The 7500-nt window shown below is 35.3% G+C and overlaps 1 protein-coding gene across 3 annotated transcripts in view; it reads right to left on the bottom strand.

Annotated features, from left to right (window-relative positions):
• LOC143287602 (neprilysin-2-like) overlaps positions 1-7500 on the bottom strand; it is a 237601-nt gene that overhangs the window by 121240 nt on the left and 108861 nt on the right. For 2 of the 3 annotated variants that reach the window (XM_076595714.1, XM_076595715.1), the window contains one exon: positions 416-7500. This exon is cut by the window's right edge and continues 180 nt beyond it. The gene's annotated coding sequence lies outside the window, so the exon portion shown is untranslated. Of the gene's footprint in view, positions 1-415 lie in introns of those variants that run through there. The other variant, XR_013055981.1, reaches the window with a different exon arrangement.

The following is a 7500-nucleotide window of genomic DNA, read 5'->3' as shown; positions in this document are numbered from 1 at the left end:
ACGTTGCCTTTATTGTCTTGGCGAAGCAGCATGCATTACTAATCTGTTCAATATTCAAGGGTACACTTTGATGCTCACATGACAGTATGCCAGTAACCTCTTCTTCGGATGTGAAGCCGCAATGTGCTTTTGGTCTTTGCATGTAATTTATGAATATGGATTAATTAAGAAAAAAAAGAAGAAAAGAACAACAACAACAGGTATTAGTGTGAGTTGATTGGATGCTGTGAGTGAAATCAAATGGATTCTGTTCGTGTATGAATGTATGTATGTATGGATGTATGTATGGATGTATGCATCTCTCTCTCTCTGTATCTATGTATGTATGTACTCTCTCTCTCTCTCTCTCTCTCTCTCTCTCTCTCTCTCACACACATACACACACACACACTTGCTTCAACACAGAACTCAAGAGCACGCTCTAGTTAGTATTTTAATTCTGATGCTCAGTTCCAAGCTAGATTAAAAAAACCCATGCACAAACTTATAAATATCTCTTCAACACTCCACTCTCAAAAAATACATATCTCTGCACGGTTTTTTTTTTAATCATGATATTATATAAGAAAAAAAACAACAAAAAATGGTGAACACACTGTAAGTACAATACAATCCACACTACTCACTACATTCTATCTGCAAATTTAAATGGTGTGTTTGAAAAAAAAATCTTTTTTTTTCTTACACCCACAAAATAAGTTCCTCTTCATTAGACCTGTCAATATTATAGTATTTTTTTATGATGATCGTATATACACACATAGATAGATAGATAGATAGATAGAGGGAGAGAGAATAACATGGGGTGAAGGCTTGTGAGTTTCTGTAATTGAAATGTTGATGTTCAGTGAAAAATATGAGGGCAAATAATTATTGATGAATGTTTAATATAAACATAATCCGACAATTATTCATGCGTAGTGTAAACCTGGTGGAAATGATGAATGCTTCTGAGAATGCAAAGGAACAAATACCGATGTTCAGTGTACACATGAGGAAAACATACTGAAACGAGCCTTACGATTATTGTTTTCCCCAAATTATATTGGAAATAGACAGATGGATAGATAAATGAACGGATAGATAAATAAATCAATAAATCAATAAATAAATGAACGAATTGATGAATAAATAAATGCACATTACTAAGACACGAGATCGGATGAAAAGGAACATATTTTGTAGCGCAAGCTCACAAAAAAGAGAGAAAAGAATAGCAAACGTGTTATATAAAGAGACTGTATAATATGGCATCTATGATAAAAGTGTCAGCAGTTTCTTGAAAACTCACAATGAAAGAGGGGAGGTTCGGGAAATGACAGTGCACGGGACGGGAAAGTAGTCAGCCATACAACCACGTGATCATCTGCAGTGCTATCCATGATACTGAACATCTGTTATGATGTATGTTGGTCAGTCATGTCCGACCATGACCACCGTTCTGCAGAGGAGGCATCTGTTGTCCTGACTGTATCTGGGCTAGAATTTGTTGATCATATAGTGGAGAGTGTCTTGCCCAAGTTACATCCCCACTCTCTCGGCCTAGAGAGTTTTGGGAAAATCGGTGTTGGGATGGTTCCCAAAGGCCAACTTGCCACTCTCAAGGTTGAAACACTAAGAGCCAGTGCAACCTTTCCTTATTTTAGAGTCATGGTCATTCACAACGGCCCAACACTCGGCTTATATCACAGATTGATACAAGTTTACATTTGGGCCAACAGCAAAGTGAGAGCTGTCTTATCAATGGTTTCTCCAGTCAATGGGAAATCATTTACAGATTAGTCTTTTGTGAAGGACTATGACTCTCAAACTAGGAGGTAAAATTGCACTGGCTCTTAGTGCTGCAGCCTTGGTAGGTTAGTTGGCCTTTGGGAACCATCCCAACGCCGACTGTCCTAAAACCCTCTTGGCCGAGAGAGTGGGGATGCAACTTGGGCAAGACACTCTCCACTGTAATCAAATTCTAGCCCAAATAGTCGGAACAGCAGTTGCCTCCTCTGTTCTGATGGTCATAGTCGGACACGACTGACTATCGTATATAGTCTTTCACAAAAGACAGCGGTAAATGATGTCCCATTGCAGTTGACAAACCATTGATCATACAGCTCTCCCTTTGCTGTCGGCCCAACTGTAAACTTATGTCTATCTGTGATATAAGCCGAGCGTTGGATACCCACAACAGCATAAGTAACACCTAGTGTAAAGCAGAAGAACAATTATCGTCAAGCCATACATACGTCATTACTTTGACAACACCTCTACACCGATGAACACATAACAAAAGGGAGCCCACTCACACAAACAAAGCATGAACACTTTACAATTGTGACTATAGGCACAGTATAACATCCACGGAAGGCACAAATTCTTAAAGGATTTCCACTGACATAGCGTAGCATTTAGATGAGAAATCTTAGCTGAGATGTATTTCTTTTCAATGTCAATTAGGTGTGATGTGTAAATGGGCTACTGATCAAAGGCTATGTTATTCTGGCACTAAACTACACTCACACACCACACGCACAAGCAATTTTTTCTGCATACATGTCCCCTTCCACTGGTGATCAAATGTTCGCTTATATGCACGTGCACATTCGGATACGTACGTACATAATTACATACACGCGCTTGTGTTATGCAGGTGCATTCAGTGTGCAGGTACATACAACTCTCTCTCTCCCCCTTCTCTCTCTCTCACACACACACGTACGCATGGATAGTTACACGCACAGACTGACAAAATCTGTAGTGGATGTCTATACAGACGGTCAGAAAGACATAGATAGAGGACTTTTTTTTTTTTTTTTTTTTTCAAAAAGCGACCTTGACACAACCATAGACTGTCTGCACCACTAGAAGGCCATCAAGGTATCGTTATGCATACACGCATGTAAAATTCATAGATAATGTAAATGATAATGTAATGCAGTCGGTGATGGCGCCTTCTGGTGACATCATTGCGACTCGGAAACACACACTGATGGACAGAGAGAGAGAAGGACATACAGTAAGACAGACAGAGACAGAATCTGCTGAAACCAGGGCATCATCTTCGCACAACCATTTTCTTCGAAAAAAATCAGCACCCACCACAATGCCAAGAATAAGTCAGCTGCAAAAATGAAACAGAAATAACATGAAAGACTACTGGCTCCAGTGTCAACAAAAATAGTGTGGAAGACAGGTAGTATTCTTTACATTAAAAAAAGAAAAAAAAAAGTCTGAACAAAAGACAGATCGATATTTTTTTTGTTAAAGAAAACAAAATATCTGGAAGGCAGGTATACAAACAAGAATTATTTACACATGATCTTATTTACACCTTTGCATCGTAGCATGGTGTTATCAGAGATTTCACACGGATTTAAGCCGTTAGAAACACACACACACACACACGCACACACACACACAAACACACACGCACACACAGAGGGCAAAATCGACGCTGGATATTTCTGAAACAGGAATAGCTTTTGGGCGAATATTCCATAAATATTATAAACTGGAAAATCAGTTATCATCGCTAAAAATCCTGAATATTCTTTTAAAAAAAGACAAACTTCCTGTTAGATATGGTTTAAACAGGATTAAATTCCTACATACGGTATTTCCAACACAACGCTAAATTTCTTGTGGACATTCTCGAGACATGCTTAAATTTCCATTGTATATTCCCAAAAGAGACAAATCCCCATTGCATATTCCTCAGACGTATATATTTCTGCTGGACATTACTAAAAAGGGATACATGTCTGCTGGATATTACTAAAAATAATAAATGGAGCTGAATTTCCACTGGACATTGGTCAGAAATTGAATGGAGCTAAATTTCCACTGGACAGTTCACAATATTCTAATGGAGCAAAATTTCCCCTTGATATATTTTTTTTCAAAATAATTATTGAGCTGAATTCCCCCTTGAATATTCCTAAAACAATAAATGAAGCTAAATATTCACTGGATAGTTATTAAAAAAAAATATATGGATAAATTTCCTCTGGATAATCATCAAAAAACGTCATGGAGCTAAATTTCCTATATATTTCCTCAAGCAGGGCTAAATTTCCCCTGCTGGATATTCCTGAAAAAAAAACCAACAACTTTAACTGGAGCTACATTTTCCGCTGGATATTCCCAAAAACTTTAACGAAGCAAAATCTCCACTGGATGTCCCTGATAAAAAATATAAAAAAGAAGAAAAAGAAAAAGAAAAAAAGAGTACAGCTAAACTGCTGCTGTACACACTTTAAACATTATTCAGTGCTGATGCACCATTCCTCAAATAGAAGTTAAAGTACTACCGCACTGCACTACACATTTCGTGCACATTTCAGATCTTCAGAACTCACATGCCGTCATTAGACCCTGAGTCATGCGTTCGAGATAATCGATGGTCTGTGTTTCAATAGTGCTGTCCAGATAACACCATGCTATGTGAGTCCCTTTTAATATCCCCCCCGCCCCCTATATTCCTCTTGTTCATATATTATTTATCATCATTGTTGTCTTATTTATTTATTTATTTGTTTATTTTTATTATTATCATTATTACTAATACCTTTTTATATTATAATTATTATTTATTTATTTATGTACGCTTATCTATTATTTATTCACTTTTTTTTTTCTCAAGGCCTGACTAAGCGCGTTGGGTTACGCTGCTGGTCAGGCATCTGCTTGGCAGATGCGGTGTAGCGTGTATGGGTTTGTCCGAACGCAGTGACGCCTCCTTGAGCTACTGAAACTGAAACTGAAACTCATATACAGAGTGTTGACGGAAGGTGGCGGTGTTGTGTTGACAGCATGGATACAGGAATCCATCGTCTTTCCTGCCCCTGTCTCCATTTTGGCTGATGATGCGTTCAGCTGTCCATCGCCCTAATGACCATGCCAGGATACGGACCCAGTGGCAGTGACTTATAGCTGCTTCGTGAACCTTTTTTTCTTGAGGAGGGGGTTGGGGGGGGGGGATAGAGGGATAGAGATGGTGGGAACGGGGTTCTTACTGACACACTGGTAAAAAGCCTTGTTGGCTTCGTCGTATCATTCTAAGAAAGAGTGTAAAATTTTCATCGATAAAGCACTAAAGGAGATTCACTATTATTATCATTATCACCATTACTATTACTATTATTATCACCATTATCCTCATTATCATCGTCATCAGTGATCACTGGGCATCGTCAAAACACACTGATACAAATGCAGCAAACACTCTTTTTACATACACCCTACACAGTCGTTTAAGAAAACAGTTATCACGAATAAAGGCAAGACACTACATTATTTAGTATCAAAAAAACAATATGGTTTCTAAAAAAAAAAAAAAAAAAAAAAAAAAAAAATATATATATATATATATATATATATATATATATAAAGGAGGGGGTGGGGTGTGTGGACAGATTGAGGCCATAGTCAAAAGACTATGAAAGGCTTCACTTGGAGCGTAACAACGAATCAGTACATATAAATGCTCGAGGCTCTAATTAACATGTCACTGAGTCACAAAGACTGACGAAAAAACAAAAAAACCCAAAAAACTATGGAGGGAGGAGAGAGGAAGATTTAACGAACAGATCAAAATGCATCTGCTGACATTCAGTTTAATAAACGTTAGTCTCACACTCAAGGAGGTGACGCCATCAACAACAAACACACGCACACGCACTCGGTGATCAGATAATCATTGCAACTGATGAACTCATTTCTTTCTTTAATTAAAGGAAAACAAACACTGAGTGATGTGTGAAATATAGGAGACATTATAAAAACGAAGTAAGGTAAAATAAAAGGATACACAAAAGTAAAACAATGTATGATAAAAAAAGAAAACGGTGTAACGTGAAATAAAGGATACACAAAAATAAAGAAACACATAAAAAAAACAACAACCGAAGTTAAGTGAAATAAAGAATACAGAAAGATGAAATGACAGGTTGTAAAAACACAGTAAAGACAGATAGAAATAAACAACAACAACAACAATAAAAAGATAACTGATTATAAAAACAAAACCAAAAAACGTGAAATATAGGATATTGCATAGGATACAATAAAAACAAGTTAAACGAACGAATGGATACATAGATAAATAAATAAATAAATAAATAAATAAATAAATAAATGTATGAATAAACAGATGAATAAATAAATAAATAAATAAATGACACTCGAAAATAAAGTAAAATAAAATAAAGGCTGCGGTGCATCGCTGTTAACAGGAAGCAATTGTTAAGATATTCTATGAACTGAAGCCAGTTAAATTCTTCAATTGTTAAGATATTCTATGAACTGAAGCCAGTTAAATTCTTCAATTATCGCCGTAAGCAAATAGGTGTTTTGATATCCACCTTTCAAAGTAAACTTTTTCAAGTAGATGATAAATATCAAATAATTAGGTCACAACTATATTCTAGCATGTGATTGATGCACAAAACGTTAATCAGATCACTGACATTGACTGATTCCAATAACAAGACATTAAACAGAATAATGAAAGAAAAGAAAGGTACAAATGACTGAGTAATGGCAATGTCACAAATCAACAAATAAATGAAGTAAAAACAAATAAAGATGAAAATAAACAATAATACCTACAGGCAAAATAAATGAGTATTTAAAACAAAATGAATGGGACTTAGATAAATAAATAAATAAATAAATAAATAATCAATTAATTAATCAATTGATTAAATAATTAATCAATTGATTAATTAGTTTATTAATTAACACACATATATATATACATGAATAAATACATAACTAGATACATAAATAATCTTCTTGGACCCATCCATGTGATATTCCTTTGATGGGCAGTTTTATTGTGTACTTTCTATCTTTTTTTTATGTATTGCTAAATTGATACATAAAACGGATTGATTAATCAAGTACGATTAAAAGTAGATAAAACTAACTTAAAAGCTAAATAAACAATAAAGTACTACTATGTTCTATTTGGACCTAAGTATGTGTGCCTGGGATGGACGCGTTTCTTCTTCAGTTTACTGATACTATCCACTTAACTTATGCAAAAGAAACTTTACAATGGACTGTTTTCAAAAAGCATGGCACAGGCTTGGACTAAAAAATGAAAACCTTTACAGTAACACGGAATGAAATAAAATGAAATGTAAAATAAGATAAAATAACATATAATGAAATAGCATTTGAAAAAAAAAAAATCTCAAAATAAGTGTAGACTGAAGCGTTTCCATAACGCCTATTGCAACATTTGACTCTCCTCGCAGAAAAAAAACAACAAAAGAAAAACAACAACAACAACAAAAATAATAAAATAAAATAAAATAAAAATAAAAATAAAAATAAAAATTTAAAATTACAAACATCACCATTTCTGTTTCTAACCTTTCACTTTCCACCCCAAAAATCCTGATGCTGTTCCATCACCAAAAAAGCAAAAAAACAATTCCTTCGTCAGTTTCTCATATCGTTCGTACTTCCTTCCGGTTCTCGTCAATCATCTCCGTTGTTCAG

Source organism: Babylonia areolata, chromosome 11 (genome assembly GCF_041734735.1).
Source record: "Babylonia areolata isolate BAREFJ2019XMU chromosome 11, ASM4173473v1, whole genome shotgun sequence".
In the NCBI taxonomy this organism is placed as follows: Eukaryota; Metazoa; Mollusca; class Gastropoda; order Neogastropoda; family Buccinidae; genus Babylonia; species Babylonia areolata.
Note: the sequence above shows the minus strand (reverse complement) of the source record. Positions and strands in the feature narration are given on the sequence as shown.